At 43.2% G+C, this 24,526-nt stretch overlaps 1 protein-coding gene across 12 annotated transcripts in view; it reads left to right on the top strand.

Moving 5' to 3' along the window:
- The window catches only part of MSI2 (musashi RNA binding protein 2), a 259,928-nt gene that overhangs the window by 35,920 nt on the left and 199,482 nt on the right, over window positions 1-24,526 (top strand). The window contains exon 1 of one of the 12 annotated variants that reach the window (XM_087752383.1): window positions 13,085-13,105. The exons of the other annotated variants lie outside the window; for them this stretch is intronic. The gene's annotated coding sequence lies outside the window, so the exon portion shown is untranslated. Of the gene's footprint in view, window positions 1-13,084; window positions 13,106-24,526 lie in introns of those variants that run through there. 12 annotated transcript variants of the gene reach the window in all.

The raw sequence follows: 24,526 nt of genomic DNA, 5'->3' as shown, positions 1-24,526 counted from the left end.
GCAAGGGCACTGAGCGGGGTAGAAGGCAGCAGTTATTTTAAGCTTCTACTGACCAAAGCGGGATTTTAGACAATAAAAAATACTTGTGTTCTGCTGCCCGTTACATTCAGTTGTCCAGATTCAAGATTTTATATCCTCTGTATGCAAGTTACCATGCTCGAGGAAAAAATTGGACATGGGAGTATGTTTGTGCAATGTGTATTTTTGGTAGGTATTTTTAAATGCCTGGGAAAACCTGGCTGTGACGGCCGCGTGAGGTAATGCAGTATATTGGCATGCTTCGGGTTGTGCTGAAACTTTCTGATAGTGAAAGAAACACGTGGCGTGCTCTCCCTCTCACGCTGAATAGCTGCTGTAGGTTTTTGTACGTATTAATAGTCACGTCTTTTCACTTTTGAGTTTTTCCTTTCCTGTGTGCAGCACCTTGGATTCTGGGGATTTCAGACTACTTTGCAAAGAAGACTCAACTATCAAAGATGAGTTTAAACAGTAAAAAGCAGCGAGGGTCAGTGGTCAGCCTGCTGTACTGGGTATCTAACCTGTGCTTAACTCCTTCCTTCGCACGAGTTAGGGCTTGCCATGTGCCCTCTTGGTGCCTCCAGTTCTGTCCCGTCTCTGTCTCGTCTGCTCTCCTCGGGAGCTTTCTGGAGCAGGGAGTCTTGCTCTGCCTACATGCAGTGCCTTAATGGGGTAGGGCCCTGATGTCCTCGGGACCTCTGTGGGTGCTGGCATAACACGAAGAGAATAACAGTGATGACGAAAGTGTCCTTAAATGCCTTTTGACACGCACGCAACTCAAATTCCACTTATGCCGAAGGAAAATATTGTAGGCAATTTAATCCATAATGCAGGGAAATGGCAGGGAGTTTTAAAAATATTGCGATAAAGAGCTACTGTTTCCAGATGTATGGAAATATTGGGGTTGAGAGAAGTTGTATGTAGTTTGATTCGCATCTTTTTTGTTTGTTTGTTTCTGGGGTTTTGTTTAGGTCACCTGCTGATGCCATTTCAGGTCTTGTTGATCCAGGAGAGGAAGTTAAGGGTAGAGAAGGGAATGTTTGCAATTAGCTACTTACATGATAAACATATATATCATAGTGACTGATCTATCTATCATAATACGATTTCCATCACTTTGATATATTTGAGTGATATTGAGGGGAGAGGAAGCTTTCTTTCCCTGAAAAATGAATCTGAAGCGCATGTTAATGTTGTTTTCTGTCCTTCCAGTCTCCTCCCCAACAGAATTTAAAGTTTGTGGGGCAAAGTAGCTTTAATGCCACCACTGTCATTCCTTCGCATCTTGAAATGTTGCTTGCAGCTGCCATCCTACAGATAAAAACTTGTTTCCTGAGCCAGCAGGACTGCTGTTGGAAAATATGATGCGTTCCCTTTTCCAGGCGCTGAGAGTTCCTCTTTCCCTGTGGGTGAGGTCCAAGGACCTTTTGGGTACCCTGCGAGGAGGCGATTGTGGAGATGGGGCTTGTTCTGCTTGCATTTGTGTGGTGCTCTTGACATGGCAAAGTTTTCATCTAAGAGTCGTGTCTTGGGAAGAGTAAGGGCAAGTGCTTTCAGAGACTTGCGGGCAGATTTTTTTCAAGTGGCTGTAATTTTGGAAGCTCAACCTGTGAAATTTCAAATGTGCCCTGATGTTTAGAAAGTTCAGAGATTCTGTTGTGCAACAGTCTGAACCCGAAGACAGAATTTCAGGTTTGGAGCATACGGAAAAAAAAAAGGAAGCAACTCCCAGACGTGCGAACTTAGCTCGGCGGTGCTGGAGGGTGAGCTCTCTGGAGAAGGAAGGTCTGCATTGATGCTGAGATTTGCTGTTTTGTATGTATGATGTTAAGCAAATAACTTCTCTTCTGCTTGCTGTTTTTTGTGGCTTTTTCCTTGTTTAAGAACTTGAACTAAATGTTTACTGAAATCCTGCTTTGGTGGGAGATCTGAATATTTGCCAAAATAGAAACATGACTGACCTTGGGATTTGGAGCCCTTATTCAAGGAGCCAGGAAGGACAAGGTCTCTGCTGAGACGTTGGCTGTGACTGTGTATAGCAAGGTGTGCAGGAGGCAGGCGCTGTCAGAGCTCTTTGTAGCATGAGTTTTAGGATCCTGCCTAACTTTTTTAAGGTCGTTCCTTGATGCACAAGCTGTGTAGTCCAAAAGAGGCAAAGTTTGCTTCCTGGGTGAGGAGGGGAATATTGTTTAACAGGTTGCAGCATAAAGGGCGTCTGTTATTAATGAGATTTGAAGGGAAGTTCTCACTGAAAGGAATCTCTTGAGCTTCTTTTAATGAAATGTGAGGAGCAACTTTAGGGCTTTCTTTAGGCTAGCTAGTGAACATGCAAGAGCCTGGTGGCAGGGCCAGTGAGAACTTATTTTAAGTGCAAAGAGTCTCCTCTCTCTTGTTCCTTCCCATCTTCAGCCACCTTAATAGTGTGTGTTGTACTCTTTTTGCTCCGGCTTTGCACAGCACTGAAGTCTCAGTGACGGAGATCATGCTCTGCCAGAATATGGCTTACTGCACGCATTCGTTACCGAAGTGGAGATCCAAGTCTAACCAGTGTGAAATGGAAGAGATTTAAGCAAATATTCCTACCTACCCCATAAAACTAATATTTTCTTTTCTATCCTGAAAACTTGGATGATGTTTCTCTTCTGTTGACTTTTATAAATTATGTCTCCATAAGCAGCAGTCTCCTCCTCTTCCATAGATAAGCCTTTGATCGTTGCTTCTGCTTTGGAGCAAAGCACCTCCAGTGCAGCAGGAGGGCAGCCGGCATGAAGAACTGATCGATACTGACTTTTTTTTTTAAGCATTTCTAGTTTCAAAGATTAAATAGTGTACTAGACTTTATGATCTGAGGTCATTTTAACCTCCTACCTCTGGGCTAAGACAGCTCATCTGCCTCTCATTTTTCAGGCTTTGTTACATGTGTATTTGAAGCCATATGCAGAATAGTAAAAGCTTGTAGCTCTCTTATGGTAGCAGTTAAAAAAGGGGGGGAGCAATGTAAGTGCCGTGGGCTGTTTGACAGCTAATACTCCCCTAGCTTCTGATCGGAATTCAAAGTAGGTTTACACCATTTGCTTTCCATCTTACTTTACCGCATTAGTGGTTAACCTCAACAGGACACTCCCATATTATTATTATTTTCTTTCAGGAAAATTGCCCGAAGAAAATTAAGTTCAAGTTGTATCAGGCAGTTGGTTTTTTTTTTTTTAAGCCCATGAGGGGAATTCCTTCTGAACGGGGCACTTGTGGGGAAGAAGGAGAGGCATAAGCCTTATGTAAGAGAGAAATAAATCAGGAGAGCTGTCTCTTCCCACAGCCGACCGAGCCTGGGAAGTGTGATGGTGAAAGAGGCTGATATTTGCCCTCCTCTTCCTTTTGCACATCTTCTGATGACATGAGCCAGAGGAGATAAGTGAAGAATATTAATTCTGGCGCTGCTGAAGCGCGAGGTTGAGATGTAAGCTACCAGCCGCCGAGGGTTCTCTGGCACTTAAAATCCAGGCCTTCTTTCATTTTACTTCTTCAATAAAATAATCTGCCTACCTGAAATTCCTCTTCATTGTCTTTTCCTTCTTTGTTTCTGGGTCTTTGGTTTATCATTAAAGCAGTGGTTGTATTTTGCTCTGGAGATGATAGTGTAGATCTGATCATGCTGCAGCCGATAAGTTTATTCACTTTGGACAGCAACCGGGATCCTTTAGGATTTAAAGTCTGCATGAATGAATGGGATTTTCTGGTTTTGTGCATGTGTGTATACTTCGTGTGTGTAAGTCTGTGTATTTTTGTACTTTTTTTTAAATGAATGCATTACGTGATTGTTTCAAGGCTTTTTAAGGGGTGTTTTACAGAATGAGGTTGGTGTTGGGAGTGTGATGGTGGTATGCCTGCCCGCTTTCTTCTCTGAGTGGTTTTTAGCATTCAAGTAGCAAGCTGTTGTGGATGAGTGTTACTAGCCAAACCTGGAATGCTGCACAGAGGTGCAGGTGGTTTGTATCGATACATATTTCCATTACTCTTCAACTGCATTCTGATTTCAGTGGTCAGGTTTCCATGTCCTGAATTGGTTTTGGTGATAGGAAACACTTACTAGAAAACCTGATTTGCTGTGCATTTTTCTTCCCCCTAAGGGAACCTTGTCAAGAATTGCAGGAGAAGATTAAACACTTAGTCTTGCTCTCCTAATCTGAATTGTTCTGTGAAAGTTTAATTTTAAAGAGTATGCTCCTGAACCAAATTTGCTGTTCCCCACTGGCAGTCAGTTTTGAAAGCGTATCTATAACATACACACAGGATGGTGAGGGGGAGTCATTTTAACCTCTGCCAAGAGGAAAACACAACAGTTGGGAGAGGCACAATGTAATGATAAATATTTTATTGACATGTTCCAAACATATTGGATGCAAATTTACACACTATCTGAGATTTGTTAAGTTTCCTTGTGAATTTTTATGTTCCTGTAAATCCTGGTTCATTAATTGGCTGTAAAGTAACGAACATCTGAGCCAATCCCTCGCCAGCAAGGAAACCTCTGTTAGCTGTGATCGGCGATAGTAACCCCCTGCGAAGGCAAACCCCAGGCACCCTCTGAGCAGCCCCGCTGGGTGCTCAGCTCACCCTTCTGCACGCCGGGGGAGGCTCTGGCACGCGGGGAGGGAGTGCACGAAAGCCCTGGTGGCTTGGTTCCTCTCCAAAATGCAGGGGAGATAAAATCCACGTGTGTGTAAATGAATGAAGGATGGGTCAGTAGGTGTAGAGAATTATGTTCTGTCCCCTAAAGAGGGTAGCAGGGGTCTCCAAAGAAATTGAAAGTCAGTTTTCCTGTGTAAACTTAATTTGAAAGATAATGAAACCTTTTAAACTAGTATCTTTAGGCACTGCCACCATCTTGTTTCCATTACCAGTTAGCCCTGATGTGGTTCCTGTTCAATCATCTGCGAGAGGAACGGCTCTGGGTTTGGGGCAAGGCTCAGTTCTTCGGTAGCTGTGGAGAAACAAAACAGCCCACAGCAGACTTGGATCCCACTGCTCCGTGTCCCCAGGAACATGGGATTCTCATCGCCTGTGTTTCCCTCCCTAGGGCAAGAGCAGAATACTTGGGGGCAGGAGGAGTTTAGAAGAACTCCCAAGGGGTGTCTGGATGGCAAGGTGACCTTGGCTGGGCAGTTGGCTGGTAGAGCAGTTTCTGGGAAATCTCACCCTCCGACTGCCAAGCTCTTGATAAAGACTGGAGACAGACTTGTCCCTCTGTGGCTCTAGAACCCAAGTGTTTGTCCAAAGAGCGAAGAGTAGGAAAATTTTGATCACGTCTGCAGCTGTCTGTGAGTGTTGCACCTAAATGGGTTTTACAGAGATGCATCCTTCTGTCAGCATCCTCATAATTTGAAGGTTTTCCATTAGATGTGCAATAAGAGTTTTTATTCTTGCAACATTCTGAAGGTGTTTTCTGCTTCCTGCCCGTGGATGTTGGCTTTTTAATTGGTGATCATTAAAAAGAAAAAAAAAAAAAAATCCAGTTTTGGATATACAATTTGGGTGCAAAAGGTTACACAGCATTTATTTCACTGCAGTTGTAAAATTTCTTCGCTGGAGTGTTCTGAGGTTTTTGTGATTTTTAGTCAATCTAATTAGATTTGGGGCTCGGAGGACTTGGCTAGCTCTGCCAGTTGGGCTCTGTCAGAGCGGAGTCTTTGATGCCATGAGGAATCCAGAGACAATAATGATGTCTGTATTTCAGTAGTTAACTGCAGGGGGTTGTGAGAACAAGTGATCCAGAAGCTGTGGCTTTCCATCCAAAGGTGGCCAGATTGTAGCTGTTGCTCTCCTAAGTTGGTTGTAACATTGGGGTGGTGGTGTGTGTGGTTGTGCATGCGTTCGTTTCATAGACTTTCCAGGAGTCAAATCTTCCATTCAAATCCAAGGTTAAGAAAACAGCTTTTTAGAAATGAACAAAATAGGCTTATCTGCTTTAGTGAATCTCCTCTTTGGAGCCTCAAAAGAACTGAGGCATTGCTAGATCTTTTTGAAAGATGCCTCTTCAGAAATTAAGAGCTTGGGCGTGCGAATCAATTACCGGCAGCAAGGAGGTGCCTCGAACCTGGTGCAGAACATCATCCCTTCTGTGGCGTACATGTGCACGCACATCGCTGCTGCTCTTGCGGGGGCTGTTTTAACTAACCCTGTCTGCAGCCATACCTTCTAAACACCAAACCCACAGACTTCTGTCTCATCACCTCAAGAGAGCACAACGTGAAGGATGAAGACTTCAGTAAGGCTTTCAAGAGGCTGCTTACAGGCTGGAACACCTGGTCCGCTTAAAATTGAGATGCTGATTTGTTAAATGTAAATTTTCTAACGTTTACTGAATTGTCACAGGAGGTAGGCAGGAAATCTGTATAAACCTGTCTCTTACCCTTCATTTAGTAGCATGTCATGCATTATAGGTACCTAGCGATATCCCGTTTGTTCACGTTGTACATAGTTTACTCTGGAGCTTTCCTGAGCAAACGTTTTGGAGACCTCCCCTCTCCTGCCCTCCTCCGGGTGCCTGCAGTGCTTGTACGGCCAACTCGCGCTGCAGGCCCCCGGTGGGACGGTCCTGTGCAAGCGGGTAGAGGTGTCCCGCTGTTGTACTGCCATTTTCTCACTGGCTAAAGTGAAGTTCTAGGTGTGTGAATGTCCATGACAGCAATGAGAGAATAGACAATATTACTTTGGAGGCTGTTCTTTTGCTAGCTAGTAACACTAACAGAAATACTGTCAGAGTCCTATGCTGTTGTCTTTTTACCTGCCTTCGTTTAGTTAATTTTTTTCCATTATCTCTCATTAGCTTGGCGGTTGGATTAGATGTTAGTGATTACAGTCTCCAGCTCTGCCTTTTGGAAAGAGGACCTTCTGGGTAATCACAGAAGAACAAAACAATTAAGCTTGCCAGTAGCCATAGGAAATGTTGCTTGGAGGAAACGGGAAACACGAGGCATCTATTATCATTTTTACCTATAACCTGGATTAGAAATGCTATGCATCATCCGTGTATCTCCTCCGTACCCACCTGGGATCTTATGTAGTCCTGTTGAGGGTATGAGTTCGTATGCTAACACCTAGGAATGTAGTTCACAGCTAGATCTGTAGCTCACCAAAGAAAATGACTTAAAAATTCTGTTGAGGAGGATAAAGGGAAAGATCAAAAGGAGCCAACCTTTTGTCGTCTCCTAACAAGCAAAACACTCTTCTCAAATGTTAGTTATGGAAATACTCCTTTTACAGAAAGATGTCTAGTCCTCCCAGCGTTGTGTGTCTAATCTTCACTTGGCCTGAGCACAGGAAGTCTTTATATGCATGGACTTTTTCTTCTCCTGCATCTGCTTTTATCTTGCCTTAGCTCACCTGGCTTGAGCCTGTCTAGTGGTATGTGCAAATGTGCCAGTGCAGATGTGATAGGACTTGACGAGAGTTGCAAGATTAGCTGAGCAATGCTTTTTCTATTTTGCCATTTTAATCTTGGTTAAACCTCTTAGTCAGAGGGTGATTTCCATTTCATCTTGAGTTACGTTGGGCATCTATGGCTCATTTCAAGCTACAGCTTGCCTCCTTAAACTTCTGATGTAACCCCTATTACCGCATTACCCCGATGGCTGCGAGGAGCCATATCTACTCCTGGGTATGTAAATATTTTCTATTCTTTCCTTTCGTTTGTCAGACATTTGGGTTTGGTATGAGCATGAATGGAAAAGTTTATTCTTGTTTCAGGGGGAAGGCAACAAATGTTTATCTGAATGATCAAAACAGAATTTATGGGGAAATAAAGGAAGCTATTCCTGGCTGTTTAGAAGCTGATGTACAGGAGTAAGCCAAGAAGAACAGAAATGAGTATACTCAGTTCACTTTTTCTTCTTAGAAGAAGAAAGTCAGACTTCTCCTGGGCCTTTCCTGGTCCTGAACTGCAGTGAGTTTCCACTAAGCAAACAGCTTTTTCTTTGCACACGTCTAATATTTACTATGGATTTGTGATGTGCAACAAAGGGTTGTGAAAAGCAATGGCCCTACTTCTTGTGACATGCTACTTCAGTGGAACCAAGGCAAGTGACATTTTTATTCTAAAATATTTTATTGTCTAGTATTGTTTTATTACTTTTTGCTTTCCTCCCTCCCCTCTATCTCCTCTTTACCTGACGTGGCTATGTACCACTGCTGGCTCGAAGCCCTGAGCTCGTGCTCCAGGGTCAGGTGGAAACTTGGCTTTCCTGTGCTCTCTGGGGCAGGCCGTGTCTGGTGGGATGGTTGCTCCACTGCATTCCAGGTTAATGAGCCTAAACTTGTATTCTCAGGCTTTCATTCTGTGCCTTGTCCAAAGCTTGCTCTTCCTCGGATGAGGATCGCATGCCTAGCCCACCTGACCAAGCTGTCGTCATTACAGCCAGGTTGCTTATCTTCTTAAGTTAACTCCAATGAAGTGCGACAGCCTGACGAGTTCAGGCACCGGCCGCTGGAAGGGAGGTGGTTCTGTAGAAAGTAGGGGTTCAATATGTGCATTACATGGCTTTAGCAAATGTATTTCATCATTTTAAATTGTTAAAACCAATCTAACGGACCTGACGTGAAGACAAACTTGACGCGAAGTTGTAGCAAGTCTGCTGGTACGGCAAGCCTGTAACCGAACCTGATTCTTTCCAACAGATGAATTGTACGCTGTTTTTCTCCTCTCGTTGCATCAGGGAAGTCGTAGGGAGCTGGTAAGCTGATTCTGTGCAGCCTCTCAAACAGCAGCAAGGTGGGTTGTAACCCTTTCCAGGCCAGACCTGTTTGGGATGACTTTTCATCTGCAAAGAGTTATCTGTGCAAGGCCTGGTGACCTCGTTCCTTGGCTTTGGCAGTCTGTGGCCTCTTCAGAGGACAGTAATGCCTCTTGATTTCTTGATTGAACTTGCTTATTCCTGAGGAAAACCAAGAGTGTGTTTGTGCAAGGCTCATTTGGTAACAAAAACTGTGAAGTCTTACTGCTGTTTGTTTTACTGTGAATTAGAATCCATTAATCTGAGCCAGCTTTCTTCTGTCTTGTTGATTGTTCGCCTTTTGGGGACAGAGGCATGAGACCCTCTGCCACCACAGACTGGGCTGTAATTTGTTTCACTTACACCGATCTTTGAGTGTGGATATGTCAGCTATATCTGTCTCTGCTTTCTTGAATACTTTTCCTCCAAGTTCTTGAAGAGCTCAATTTTGTTCAACCTGCTGATACTGGATACACCCTTACTTGCCCAAGGCAGGAGCATTTAGGGAATACTTGCTCTTTTATTCCTTGCAATGGCAGCTTCAGGCTATTGCAGGACTGGCAAAGCCCTTCATTCATTCTTTAGACGGAAATCAGTGTAGTTATGTGTCATATGGCTGTCATGCCAGCTAAAGCTGTGCTGTTTTTAGAGGACTGTATGCTGGAAAATTAGAAATTTGTGGAGTTCAAAAGCTTCTATTGCTTTCCTCAAATTCTCTAGCCCCCTCCTTCATGCTGCTGTGTTTAGAGATAGGCCTGTATAGCTGCTGAGATCTTGCAGAACAGCATTCCTGTTGTTGTGGAGCTCGTGTAGGCTATTCCCAGATGGATATAATGCTTACAAGATGCTAAATACATGAAGAGTGTTTTACATAGTGGGAAAAATACTTGGCAGTACCTCATGTTTAATGCTTTCTTTGTCTTTTAATGACAACCGTAGCAGGTGTGTCAATGGGTAGCATCGCCTTTTGGTGCAGAAGGAGGCTGAGCCGGTGACTGAGAATTGGGAGAGGCAAGACCTGCCCTGTTTGCGCCATCTGATTCTGCCCAGCGCTTTGCAGGCCTGCCGGTGCAGCAAGACGCTCCGCCGCCCTCATCATGATCTCTTGAGCACAGCATCATACAGCTGTCCGTTTTAGCCTGCTGAGCCAAAGGTTAGCTTGCAGCCTTTCCAAATCCATGATCGTACCATCTCGTTCCCTCCCACACTTAGCATTTTGAACAGCAGTGTCCAATTATGGCCAGGAGACGCTGCAAGAGCTTCACAGAAGGGTCATTATTTTGTCACCTAGGTGACAGTTTGTTACCCTGCCAGTTGTCTGGAGTGCAGCAAGCCACTTCACATACAGCTGACATGGTTTAGACACTTTTTAGTGAACAAAATGGGTAGCTGTATCTTTAGTCCTTGTCTCTCGGAAAAATCAGTTTCCAACTGTTGCATCTGTAATGAGGTTGCTTTGAATTGGTGAATTTTGCAGCAGTTGTCTGCTTTGTCCCTTTCTGCTCGAGAAGGTGGCATGAAGAGGGTTGTCCTGATTTAGAAGTGCTTTTAGAAACATGAGTCTTCAGAAGGCGCTGGGAGATAGGAAGGTGCTGTTCCTGTTTCTCAGATAGGTATACTGAGATGTGGCACTGTGACTTGTGCAAAACTGCCAGAGGCCATCCAGGGATCGCCTCTTAGACTAAAAACAGGCTTCTGTGTTTATATTAGCATATATTTATAATATCTCCCTTTAAGAGGGTTCTCCAGACTGTCCACTGTGGATTTATACTGCAGGTCATGAATCTGAGCTGGGCGACTCCTCTTTGCAGATGCCAAGTGTAGGTTCAGTTTTTAAATTCTTTTAAGTTACATTACTTTTTTTTTTAATGATGCACCTTGGTAGCTAATGCTGAATTTCTTTGCCAATAGCCGAGTACTAAACAACCGTCCATTGCTATAGGGGAAAGAAACAACATCTCTGCTGTGTGCCTCTTCCTGCTTTTCTTCGGGGTTGGATTATGCACGTAGCATTAAAGTCGTGTTGCACATAACATCTTGTTAAGCATTTAACAGCTCTCGTTGCCACAGGTTGCTTTTTAAAGGAATCCTCTGCTGTCTCCTCACAGGAGGAATGAGATTAAAATTCTCTTCCTTCCATTTTAAGCATGGGCTTAGGCAAGGCTGTGAGACTGGGTAAGACTTCGCCTCGTCTGCTTCTCAAGCAATGCCGCTTGTGCCAGCGCCGAGAAGGTCTCCTAGAGTGCACCCATCCTTGTGCTCGCTGCAGTGCGTGGGGGCAGAGCTCCCACCAAATGAAACCAGTGAAAGAGTAGCCACTGGCAGTAAAGAAAGCTGACAGAACTTGCCAGCTGACTTTTATTAGTGGCCTACCCTCTGCCACCTCTTGAGGAGTTGTTTGTTAACAAAGGTACTCTCAGCTTGGGGAGTGCGCTATAATCCTTACAAGTCATTTAAAGCAGTGTAGGCAGTTAAAGATTAATTTTGCATGCAGTGACCTCTTTATTTTTAACTGCTTTGCCTCCTGCATCTTTAGAAATAACAAACAAATGCTCCAAACATACCAACCCCCTTGGAAGACAATGATTTCATTGTGCCTGTGAACATGACATACATTACATAAATATTGGTGCTTACATGCCTGCTGATTCTTTGTCCTTGGATGCTGAGTCTTCCAGCCCCGCTGGTCGTGTTTCGTAAGAGCTTGGGAAGGAAATACAATCAACAATTTAAGACACTGATGTTACTGATTGATCAAGACTGCTTTTCTAGCTTGGTCTGCTTAGCAAGGCGGATTTTTTTTTTTTTTATTAATGTGATCAGACTGGTTTGTCTGTTACTTCAGTTTAGCAGACGCAGCTGTTGTTGCACTTTTATGCGTTTGTCTTGAGCTTTTAGATGTCTTTATGTTGGTTATTGCAGGATGCAGAAGAGCTTTACAAACCCAGTTCAAGCCTTGTGTCATCTCTGGAAGAAAAGTAACAAAGCCTTATCCTTTTGAAGGCAGGGGGAGGTAGAGGAAGGATGCACGGCGAAATTGTCCTTGTAACACTCTTGGGAAATGTGTTGCATTATGCCCCTTCCTCCCACATGGCTTCTGTACATGGACAGCAGCATACTCCTACAGCGATGTAGTCATGCTGCTCGCTGCTCTTTTAGCTCAAGTGATGGGGGTATTGTGTTAAGGAGCTGCAAGTCCCAGTTTTCAAACCCTGCTGATGACTGGTGCTGGAGGTAGTTTTAATTTCCTGAAGACTACTTATAACTCCAGTGGAGCTAAGAGTTGTTCTCTGCTTGTTTCTGTAGCTAGGCCACACTTCCTTGCAGAGAATGAAATCTAAATCTCTACATGATCTAACAGTTGTTTCCTAAAATATGAACAAATCAAAGAAAGAAGAATGTGTGTTGTTCAGAGCAGCTTGAAAAGCTGAAATATTGACTGAAGTAGCTGAGAGAAAAGAAGGTAGTGGGTTTTTTATGTTTTTTTTCTAGAATATTTAATGTGTTAAATTAATCTTTGCTAGCAAAGCCTTTTAAATGAAGTCAAAGTAATTGTGTGTATATGCTCCTGTAATTGTAAGGTCACTATCCGCATATAGGCACCAGAGAGGATTATTTTTGGTGCAGCGTCTCACTCCTTGGATCAAAGATATTTTATAAAACTGAGATGCATGTCTATGAGATAACTGAAGTGTAACCTGCATGCAGAAACCTGGGGGTGGGAGGAGAGCCTGATAGACTTGTTTAACCTTTGAATGCCTCTTGGCTCAATGGCCCTTGGATACTGCTACTTCATGGAAAAAGTTCTAAATATAGTACTCGTTTGTTGTTGAATAATAACTTTAGAGGGTGGATGCTAGAGTTTCCAGCTCCTTGCAGGGCGTAAGCAGTGCAGGAGCTATATACTGTAAATGAGACCCTTAAAGAGTATTCAGTCCAGTAATATCGCTGAGCACTGACACAATTTACTTGTTGATTTATTTGTAGGATATTCTGTTGAAAGTCTGTATGTCGTAAAAAGCTCCCTAAGATGAAACCTGAGGCTCACTTTTACCCTTAGGAGATACTGCCTTTTCATTCCCTTTTTGCCTGGTATGCGTCAGCTGCCAGGCATGGGACCTTGCTGTCCGTTTGTCGACTTGCGGAGCTGAAAAGGGAGACGTGAAATCTAGGGAAAGGTGAAGAAATTTGCCTGAGATCACCCAGGAGGTCTGTGATGAAGCTGGGGTCTGAAACCCTTGTTTTTCAGAATCCAGTCCTTTAACCAAGATGTCATCCTTTACTGGAAGTTCAGAAACGCTTTTGGTTTTAACCGCCCAGTGAGTGAATCTGCTTCCTTTGTTGCTCTCTTCTCCCGGAGCTTTTACCTTAGAAGACCCTGCCATCTCGAACAATTTCCCTGTATAATGCTTGCTTCATTGCTGTTTCATTTCACTAACTTTCACTTGAAAATCAGATGCTTCCCTATCTTTTCTTTTTACTTCCATATACAGCTTTTCCCTGTTGCTGTTGCTCATTAAATTGTGCAGCTGTGTGTTATTTAACATCATAAAGCGTTTAGAGATATCAGTCATATAAAAGGATACAAAATGAATGTGCATTGTAATTCTAGTCTCGAGATAGCAAACTTCTATGTGGAGTTGTGACTTAACTTTTATGGCTTTGTAAAAGCTTTTACTTATCTCTTTTTATTTAGTGCTTTTCTGAGTCTTAATGATTTGTGTGTAGGTAAATATATTTATAATGCAGTTATTAAGTAATCTGTATAATTATGTACATTAAATTAATATAGGTATGATGTTGTATTGAAAATGTCAATTATTTTTCTTTCCACAAGTTCAGCGGTAGGCAGCGCGCTGAACTGGATTGCTAGGTGCTGGCGTGGTTCCACGCGTGTGCCCTGACCTGTGGTCAGAGGGTTCCTGTTCTGAAAAGCGATGCAAATAAAACCGCGCACCAACCCCGTGCCCTCCGGGGAGGCAGGTGTGCCAGTGCCAAGGGGCCAACCTCGGAGAAAGAGGAGGAGATGGCAAAGCTTTGTTTTTCAGTTATTTGGTAATGAGGCTCTTGCTGGAGTTTGGCAACACGGATTTGAAGCAGCCATGCCAGCTCTTATGTATTGTATTGGGTTTTAATAAGTCATGATTGAAATGCATCTGGCTTCTGCCTCTGCTCCTCTGCTTTTTTTTTTTTTCCTTTTCTTTTTTAAGGCAGGTTACTTTGCATTTGTGTGTCTAGGTTTTCTCTTCTGAGGCATGGAGGTCATGTATTTCCTTTCCAGGAACATGGAGAGACTTGATCGGTGTCAATCACTTCTGAAGCCAGGGATGATATGATATCAGCACTGTCTATATCTGATTTTCCGGATGGGTTTTTGTGTGTGTGGTTTGTTGTTGTGTGGGTTTGTTTGTTTGTTGTTTTATTATTATTATTATTTATTATTATTAAAATAGTCATTTTGGGGCCTAATTGCTATTGTTTCTTTGTGTAGTCTGGATTCGTGTCAAGGAGTTTGCTGGTAGCTCTGCAAAGCCATTTTGGAGAGGGGAGCGCTGGTCTCGCGAGCCCCCGGGGACCAGCAGGGCTAGGGAGGCAGCCAGGGCTGCAGCTTCCCCTCCTTCTGGGGAGCTGCCGCCTTGCTCCGGGCAGGGAGGTGAGCCCTCTGCTGCCCTCGGCGGTGCTCGGCCCCGGGGGTGACGGGTGGACTTGGCCATTTTGCTTGCTTGTAGGTGTGCGCGTACAAGCTTGTGCACATTTTCAAGGGTAGCAGAAACTGTCGATGGAGAAGCGTGTCCCACGGGGCACAGGCACAGTGCTCTGCTCTTCTGGCGCTGTTTTTGAACGTGTGCTTGCTTGTGCTTCCATGAGAGCTGGCTTTGCAGATCTTTTGCCCAACAGTGGAAATGTCTTTAGGTGTGGTGTGTGGGAGATGGCTCTTCTCAACTCTGCTGTGTGCATGTGAAAGCTCTGTTGTCGGCTGTATGTCTTACAGAGTGAAAGCAGGATGCCATTAGGAGCGTCCTTGTGTCTTGCAGAACATCTCAGTAATACCTTTTGAAAGCAGGATGCCTTTAGCAGTGTCCTTGTGTCTTACAGAACATCTCAGTAATACCTTTTCACATACCTCCTTGAATAATCATTAAAAGCATTTTCTCCTCTTTTCTTTTTTTTTTTTTTTTTAAAGTATCCTGGCCAAAGCAAATAGGATAAGGGATTAGAGCAAGCTGAGGCTAGTATAATATACTAAAGCATGACTCTAACAGCAATTAATGCAAAGGAATGAATGTTTTACAGTGCCCTGCAGTTATCCGTAGTTCTCAGTGGTAAACTGAAATAAGCCTGGTATCTATGCACTCACTAGACTAACTGCCATTTTTATTACATTACATGGTTTATTGCTCATTTTTTCTTCCATTTTCAGGCTTCTCTCAGGCTGCTCTCCTTCCCCGTTCATAGTAACCCCCAAAGAATATTATAGTTAGTGCAGCTGATTTTTGACACAGTTGAGTTCTGATACTTGTACACGGTCTGTACAACTTAATGTTTGACTGTATTACCCTGCTGCCAGGACTAGCGGAGGCTAAGAGAGCATGTTCCCTTGGGGGGGAGAAAAAAAGGGAAAAGGTGTGGTTTGCAGAGAATTCACTGACTAAGAGCATGCCTTGCTTTAAGCTCAGGGTAGTTCTACTAACTTTGTTGGAGCTGCTCATGCGCTTGGTCAGGTCTTCATCTCACTATGTCCCAAGTCTCCTTTCAGTGAGGAAGCTGTCCCACTTGATATACTGTACAAATAAATCTGTTTATAGCAGCACACCGTGCCCCATTCAGAAAGATAAGGTAGCTTTATAATATTACCACCTACATGTTCAGGTTTGGACTGGCATAGTAATTTTCAGTAAGAAAGTGGCTTTCTTGGCACTTGTAAGAAGTAAAAGCATTAATGCCAGTTTAGTTTCTTTCCCTTTTAAAAGGTACTGATTGTACCCCATTGCTCTCCCACTCTTTGTCATGGACTCTTTCACTCACAGTAAGTTTGGGGTAGAAACCGTACAAAGAGCAGCAGGCTGGGGAGCTTGTTTTGGTTGTGGCAACCGTGAAACAGATAGGAGCGTAGCTGTTAGTGCTTCCCAAGTCAAGGTTACCATGTTTTGCCCCTAAGCTTTACCACTTGTTTATGTGGAAAGGAGGAGAGGGGAGAGAGCCTGAGCTTTAGCAACTTGCTGCATGTGTGTAATATTGGTGTATGAAGAACATCTGTGTGAAAACTTGAAGAAATATCCTCTTCAGGCAAGAAAAAGAATGTGTAATGTAAGAAAACACTGTTACTTAATACATTTTTTGCTTGGAAGCTATAGTCAACACATGCTGTAATACTTCTCGCTCGTGTGATACAGTAGCAGCATGACACTTCAGATTTATTACTTTTGGTTTCTCTTTAAAGAAATTCCGAATCTGGAATCAGAAGAATGCTTTTTTGTCTTTAAGCTACAGAAGGGAAAAAATTTCAAAATGACATAAATCAAAAATATATTAAAGGCCAACAAAACAGATGAAAACTTTTTTGGAAGATTGTCTATAATGTTTGGCAGAAGAGACTAATGTGCTGTGGTTTTTGGCTGAATTTATAAAATGTGAAATACTCTAGGGTCCGTCTCCTTGAAATGAGCTATTTTTATGTATTTTAGCGATATGAAAAACCCAGCAGAGGGGACTTGTGTGTTTACATAATGTATGTATTAGTGTGTGTGTAATTTACGTTAAGTATATATACTACATTCTATAAATTCTATTACAACTTTGTATAGAATATTCAATTACAAAATTATTTTTGTAGTGCAAGCACTCACTAGATGTGTTGATCTTAGCCAAGAACTTCTGTAGCCTCTTGTTGGGTACAGGGCTGGCAGTACATAATTTCTTGTGTAGATTCATTTCTCTCTGGTACACGCACACACATCTGTAGATAGGCTTTATTACAAGTATGTTACTGTATGTGCGTTACCGTATGTATGTGCTCAGCCTTTTTTTTGGTAAACTGCACCGTCTAATATTTGGAAAGGTGCACGAGGGACTTGTGAGGAAAGCCAGGAGTTTTTGAGGCTTGCTTTGTGTCTCGCGGCAGCCGGATGGAAGTGATCAGGCCAAGTGGATCAGAATGAGTTGGCTTTGTGTGTGTTTGCTCTTCAGTAAACTTTTTTATGACATGTTTCTTCCCCTTTTAATGCATTTTTAAATTTAGTTATGTGGTTGCGTTCTGTGTAACCAAGTCACACCACAAAGGATGTAGTGTGGGATCATCAGTTAAAGCCGCTGCTTCCTCCTCTGATGCTTTGGCCTTCTGCCTTTGATTTCTAGGATGTTTCTGACGTTTTAAGCAAGGGCAGTCACCCACTAGACTGCTCGTGCTAGTTTATGTTTAATCTAGGGAGGTTGTTTCGATTCAAAAGTTTCTATAACTCTTCCTCCTAGGGTGGGAATCCAGTACGATCGCTGCCCCGTGATACATGCTGCACTATGTGTTATACAAAATGGATACCCTTTTTCCCTTTTTCTCCCTAAATGGAGACTGCGAAGTTTTGCAGGGGAAGAGAGTTGAGCTCTCATACCCTGGTCACTTCAGCGACGCCGTCTGGCACAGTTTGCACTCCTAAACTCAACTGCAAACTTAGGGCTCAGGTCATCTTACAGAGATCTACAAATTTCCATTTTTAAAAATACATCTTTCCATATAGAAATGCTTGCATGTCTGTGTATGTAACAGTTTCTAAATTGTTATTGACACTGCTTAAAGTGTTTACAAAGAGAGGGCAACACTTAAAAACTATCAATTAGAAATGACTAGAGCAATGACAAAAGATGTGAAAACAGTTATCGGTTTGGTTTCCAAAATAAATCTTCAGGCTGACCCTCCGGGCATGGCTGTTGGGTTTGGAAGCGACAGCTCTGGAGAAGATGAAGCCTTCCATCTGCTGCCAGCAGAGGCTTTAAGGTATCAGCAGTTCAGTGTGAACTCTGCGGAAGCCAGCGATTGTGATAAACGATCGGACTCCAAAATAGCAGAGACTTATCTTAAAACTTCTGTGGTAGAATGTAAGCAGAGTGGTTAAAACCAGCGAGGCCCGGTGCTGGGGTGAGGAGACGTCGGAGCGACGTGGTTGAGCCTACAGCCTGACCAAAAAGGACTCCCCTTTCTTTCCAGGGCTGTCGGTGCGGCATCTTCCACGATGCTCTGAGTTGTACAAAGCAATGCATTGTAAAGCTGGGCTCCGACTCCTTACGTTTATTTTCTTTTCTGCTTTAAGTCTTTCCCTAGGTGTAGTAATGCTCATAATGCTTCTGAGTTTTGCTGTTTGCAGCAGGGACGTAACACCTAAAAGCAACATGTAAACAGCTTTGTTGGCTACTTTTACTTTCCTTGCTTATATTGTACACCTTAAATGTGTTATTTCTTTTGGCATAATGGCAAAATCGCTGCTTATGGGAACTGCTGTAGATAATACAAAAAGCTCTTTGAAAAGAGCTTTATCAGAGTACAAAGTACTTGGAATTGAAAGCCCCTAGAGGGTTGCTTTATTTTCCCCCTTCATTCAAACTTGTAGTGGTGCAGGATCGAGATACATCATGCCCTATTTTCAGCTGATTTGCATGTTAGAGAGAACGGAGTAATTGGTGTTTAACCAGAACAAAAGAGGATCTGTTTGCTAAAAGAAAAAGAATTCTTGAAGTAGACCCTAATACATATACTGCCTTTGTCTCTTCTCTCATTAAGAATTGAATAGGATGGCCTAGTAATTAGAATGTGGAAGGCATTGCTTTGGTGTTGATGCTTTTTGAGCTAATTGGTTTGAAAATTATATTTGATGTAGCTCTAAGGGATGTTGGCACAACACCTTCTTGGGACATGGACATCCTGTACTCCCATTTAACTGCAGAAATAGGCACTTTGAGGCAGGGATTTATCTTTTGGGTTGTTTTTTTTGTTAAAGCCATATTTACCTTCCCAATTGAATACACAGGATGCATTGCCACATGTAAATAATTCTCTCGCTGGTATGAAAACCTTCAAATGACCTTGGAAAGAGATTAGCCCCTCTTTTCCCAAATAAGTACTTAGTTCAGACCTTAGTGAAGCAGAGATTTGAGCTAAACTGGGTTTGGATTTCTGCCTTTCTGCATTCTTGGAAAGGTTTTGTTGTTGGTTGGTTGGTTTTTTTGTTTTGTTTTTGTTTTGACAAAAAGATTAAAACAAACGTAGTTCTTGAGCAGACTGGAGTAAAAGACAGGTCTGGAAACATGCAGGAGGCTTTCTTTGGTTTGTGCTCATCTTCAGTCCCATCTCTGATGGTGAAGACCTTAGGGAGATGTTGATTGCCTCCATAGATCCTTTCCTTGGATTCTGAAATGGGATCCCTTTAATCTGAAAACTTTGAGGCTTCAGAAGCATTTTTTTGATCTCTTGAATTGCTGAGGCAGTCTTTGCTTTGGACAAGCCCACTGGATGGCCTTTTGATCGGTATCCTGTATGCATACAATGGATTTCGGGTGGGTGGAGGTACGAGGAAATTCAGAGAAGGAAGATGCATTTCTTAGATTACAACAGTAAAGATTCAGCTATAAAGAATTTAAGTGTGTTTTATTTGATAATGCTATTGTTTCGTGGTACGAATTGAAGTCTCAAATCTGTTGTTGGTTCTCTGGAGAGCCCTATACGATCATCTTAATAAAGTATTACAGTGTGGTGGAATTGTTATTTTTATGAGGATGAAGTGAACTTCTAAAATTTTCCCCAAGGTTCCAGTGATAAAAAGAACACTCTTTAAAGTGACTTCAGGTTCTGGGGAGTATGTATTTAGCAGTGTGTTTGTTATTTAAATGGATTCAGTCTTGCAATGAACAAAAATTTGCTTTTCTTTACTTCTCAGGTATGTCTTTTCTCCCTTCTGGTGGTGGGTAGGCATGTGCCTTTTCTCAGTGTTTTTGTTTGGCTGCTTACAAGTGTATGTCAAGTCAATATTAAAGTTGTGATCCTGCTTTAAGATTTGTTTTTGTGTTTATTGTACTACAACTTCAATGCCCTTCAGTGTCTTAAGGCTTTATCTTTAGATACGGTAGGTGTCTAGATGCCTTGGATATCTTTAGGTATCAGTAGGTGACACTAAACTGTGGTGCAAGTCTTAAAATACTGGGTTAGGACTGATGGCCTCTGAGGCCTGCCTGCATCTGTGTCCCAGTGAGGTCCATTGTAAAGCATTGCTCAGAGTAATATTTCACTGGTGTCCCTTGGACCTCTGCTGTTCAGTGCTTCCGTCTGTCTGTGTAGCTAAGCCCTGCTCAGGGATCAGTCGGATGGGAGCTATCTATTAGTATAATTTTCCTAATGCAGACACACGAGTGCTGGCTGCAGGCTGCTTCTGCAGCACCAACCTCTGTTTCCTCCTCCATCTGTGCACATCAGTATGTCAGGCATCTGCCAGCTGGGCAGCAACAGATAGCGAGGCTCGTTTGGGCTGAAGCGCTGTCAGGGTAAGATCCTTCCCAGCTCCATGTCTCCCTTATTGCTTGTTTAGTAAATCATTCCCTTCTGGACTGTCAGCCAGGGGCTTTTCAGGCCGCAGTCGAAGACTGATGGATCTGGAGACGACGCTGCCCGTAGTCGGCTGTAGCGCGCTTTCCGCACTGGGTGCAGGCAGTGGTAGTCCTGGGCATTTGCCCCAGTTGTGTGCCCGAAGTTCAGCATTCAATACTAACCCAAAAAAGATGGAGTATTTTATTTAGCTGGGTTGTACAGAAACACTCTTCTTTTTGCATTTATACGACGCATTAGTGGTTCAGTGTGGTTTGCTGTTTGGGCAAGCCGTTCCTTGGTGGCTGAAGTCTGCACATCCACAGTGGCACCAAAATCCTGCTCCTGGGGACTGGGGCACCCAGCAACACCTGCAAGTGCACCTGGGTGAATTCTTTGCAGAAATAGCATCTCCATAAGATGGAGCTTGGAGAAGAAGGGTAGGAAGAGAAAATTGAAAGACCACACATAAATGGGTGGCCACAATGTTGTTATTTTCTAAAACAAACTTCAATTTTTTTTTTTCTTACAGGTTCTCCTTATTTAAAAGTGGGCCTAAAAGACAAAAGGTTTAAAAAGGGGTTAAATAAACTGAAAAAAAACCCCAGCGTATTTCCGTTCAGAGTTAAAACAAGATGTTGTGGATTGACTCAAAATGAAAAATTTTTTTTTTCCTTTCTTTTAAGTTTTGCCAACAAACTGAAAACATGTTTGTTTAATCATAGGCAAATTTATCCTCCTGTTTTTTTGGGTCTGTTTTGTTTTCAGTTTAGCCAGCAAATTGAAAAATGAAACTATTCTGCCAGTGCTACTTCCAGTTAGGATTGCTCCGAGGAAGCCGTGTGAATCTCCCCCTTTTACACTTTATCTAGGAACCATCAGAATTTGTTTGCCGATTAATACCTTGGAAATTATAAATTAACCATATGGAACTACTTCAGTTTAAGTAACTTGTATGTTCAGATGATAGCTAATCCCCTTAAAACGTGTTTTTAATGACCAGTTTGTTTTCACCTGAGGTCATTAATGCTCTAAAAATGGCTGTTAACTGCACCAAAGACCTTTTTTTTGCCCAAGGAGGAATGCTGCTGTGCACCATATTTAATGGTCTAATACGTTTTATTTCTGCCTTACTTTCCGGATGTACTGGCTTTTTTTTAATGACTGTGTTGGAAAAAACCTGTTTATTTTCTGTCTGCTAATGACTGATCTTCCAGCCAGCTGGAGTGAGCGATGTGAAGCACGCCGTGCACTGAAGCAGCAGTACGAGCGTGTAATGGCTTTGGGCTCGGTGTGTGCGCCCGGCTGCGGAGGGCAGGGGTGCGCAGCCCGCTGCCGGCTTTTGCAGGTCCGCGATACTGTGAATCATAAAGTCGTTAGGAATATTAAAACTTCAGACAGTGGGCTGTGGTAATTCTCCTGCCTCCTTCTGCTTAATTTTTGTGCTAATTTATTGCTCCTCTATGTTCCTACTTCTGTCACCTAAATGCAAATGCACTGGCAGCCTGCTTTATGGATAACACTTAAAAAATAATGGTGCCGTAATGAATGGTGAATTGCAGTGGAGATCTTGCTGAAGTGCTTGCAATATCTGCATTAATTTCAAATGAATTAATTGCAGTTAATACTATTGTATTTAAAACCTGTCAGAAGCCATAACGATGATTAGAGTGTAAGTGTAAAATGTTATTTCAGAGCAGCATCAACATGTTTTAAAATAGCAATATATGGTGTTGAAGTGTATCTGACCTAATGGCCATCAGCAGCAGCTTTTGTGCTAAGCCAGTCTAGAATAGATGAATCAGAAATATCTAACTGAGAAAAAGAGAGGCCATAAACCCATTCATTTTTTTTCCCCTGATCAGAAGGAGGGGTTTTATCCTGCAGGGCTTTGGATCCTATTGATCTCTGGTGCTGGGCTTGCCCATGCTGCTGTTAAACCTCATCTGTCACCAGTGGGTGGTTCCAGCACAGATGCAGGGGAAAGTGGAAACAGACTGCATGTAGCTATGAAAGGAGCATTTCTTTAATATTTATTTCCAGTCCTTCAGAACAAATTGATGCTATGGCAAATATAGTTGTTATTCAGTAGTTAACACTGTAAAGCAAAAACGTCCCAGTGACTTTTGCTCGAGTCCTTGTTGGCGATGCCTTGAGCATCTACAGCAGGTCCGTGAATTTCCCCCTTGGGAATGCCTCTTGGCTGGAGAGGTCCATCGGGTGGCTGGCACCTGGGTAAGCCAAGTCTTCGTGGGCTGAACTGAGGCTGCGCTGACTGGATTTACAAAGCCTGCAGCGCTGCCGGGCTTCTGGGGGGAGTCGCTGAGAATTATTGCAGGCTTATCCCACCACTCCTCGTGTGCCGTGCACGAGGCTGAGATGCTCTTCAGCTCCTGGGAATGAAACAGAAAATTGCCTGTCTTGGTGCAGGCTGGGAGCTGTGCGAAGGTGCTGAAAAGTTAACAGCGCTTGGTGATTCACCCTGCAAAGTGGGTGAAAGCAGGACGTGGGCTCTGGTCTCCGTGCTTCCCGCTGCCCCCCCTCCAGCGAGGCGGCGTGGCCCAGTTTGAGCACCTTGGGAACCGGAGGGAAAGCGCCTTACACGTAAAGAAATCTGCAGTGACGCTGCAGGGAGGATGCGTGGTGAAGGGGCCGCTGCCACTAGATCATCTTCCTGATTACCTTTTTAATAAGTTGTTGACGGCTGCAGCAGAAGTGTGAACCTCCTGCGCGTCAGTTCCTATCTCTGTGCCCCCGGTCCCCGCCGGCATCTGCTCTGCTGGCGTTGGCCCTGTCCGTAAGGCGCTGTTTGTCCAGTTGCATCTTCATTCCTGCTCCCTGCAGTGAAAGTTACAGCTGAAATCCCTCCCCAGGCATTTACTGGGGGGGGATCAGAGGTCCTTGAAGTTGGGCAGTTTGGGCAGCTAAGGTCAAAAAACGAGTCTTTTCTTTTAAGGTGAGGCAAGTGCGAATGGAACTTTATTTAGCACTTCCCCCAGGGTAAGAGCTGTCAAAGGCTAGACCCAAGGCCGTGCTAGCAAAAGACTTCTGCTCTGCTGCAGCTTTGTGAAACCTGGAGAGCGGGACGAGCAGGGAGGCAGAGCCAGCCGCCTCTGATGTTCCACAGCCCTGTTCTGCGCTCCTGCCGTGCCGTCAGAGAGGCTCCCAGATCTTCACACCTGGCTTAGAGAAACAGGCATGTAACGTTTTTCAGTTTAACCACTTGTATTTCTATTTTAGTTCTTGGTGTCTGGCTTTGAAGAGCGCTACACCTGCAGTTTGTCTCCTGATAGTGGAAAGCACAGAATATAATCTCACAGATTAAGACAGCTGCATTTTGTTCATCTCAAGCATGAGTTCTGCTCAATGGTTTGTAGATATAGTTTCTATCTGACACAAAGACAGGGACTAATTCTGGCATGTGTGGGACTGATAAGATTTCAGGCCAGATCTTTCTTTAAAAAAAAGAAAAACCCCTTGATGTGTTACAGAGTTCAGTAATCAGTTTCCAGGTTCTTTAATTAGATCTGTGCTTTAGCTGATTTAGCTGCATGTCTCAATACACAAATGATTTATAAAGGGGGGGGGGAAAGTATGTGTTAATCTCCAGCGAGTGATACCTTGTGCTGAAGTCACTCTGCACTGTTTGTGTTAGATATGCTACAGTATTCAGTCTTCCCTTTTAACAAGGAATTTGACTTCATTTTTCAAAAGGAATGACAGAGCTTTACAGTTGTATTGTTAAAAGGTTTTTATAGATGTAGATCTGTATGTTTACATTTATATGTAAATGTAATTATTTAGTGAAGATTAGCAGTCAATTGAGGCCCTATCTTTCCATTTTGTGTGTTACAAGTCATTTGCAAATTCATTTCAGTGTAGGTCAAAAATTATGGTTACTGTTATATTTAATGCATGAGGTATTCCCGATTCACCATTTCCTTGGACAGCCCTTCTGCTGCAAATTTTATCTGATTTCTTGCAAAAGCAGCGGAGAGTTCATCGTAGTCTCTCCTGTTCTTAATCCATCCCTATATGGTAGTTTGGGAGCCACTGCCTGATGCAGAAATCTGGGCTGTGGAACCTATTGAAACCATAGATAACTCTCCGTTTAATCAATTAGCTGGTACTGGAGACATTTGGAATTACATTAGCGCATCCGGGCTCTGAACACGCG

Source organism: Nipponia nippon, unplaced genomic scaffold (genome assembly GCF_047370975.1).
Source record: "Nipponia nippon isolate SJK-2023a ecotype South Korea unplaced genomic scaffold, ASM4737097v1 scaffold_15, whole genome shotgun sequence".
NCBI classification, from domain to species: domain Eukaryota; kingdom Metazoa; phylum Chordata; class Aves; order Pelecaniformes; family Threskiornithidae; genus Nipponia; species Nipponia nippon.
Note: the sequence above shows the minus strand (reverse complement) of the source record. Positions and strands in the feature narration are given on the sequence as shown.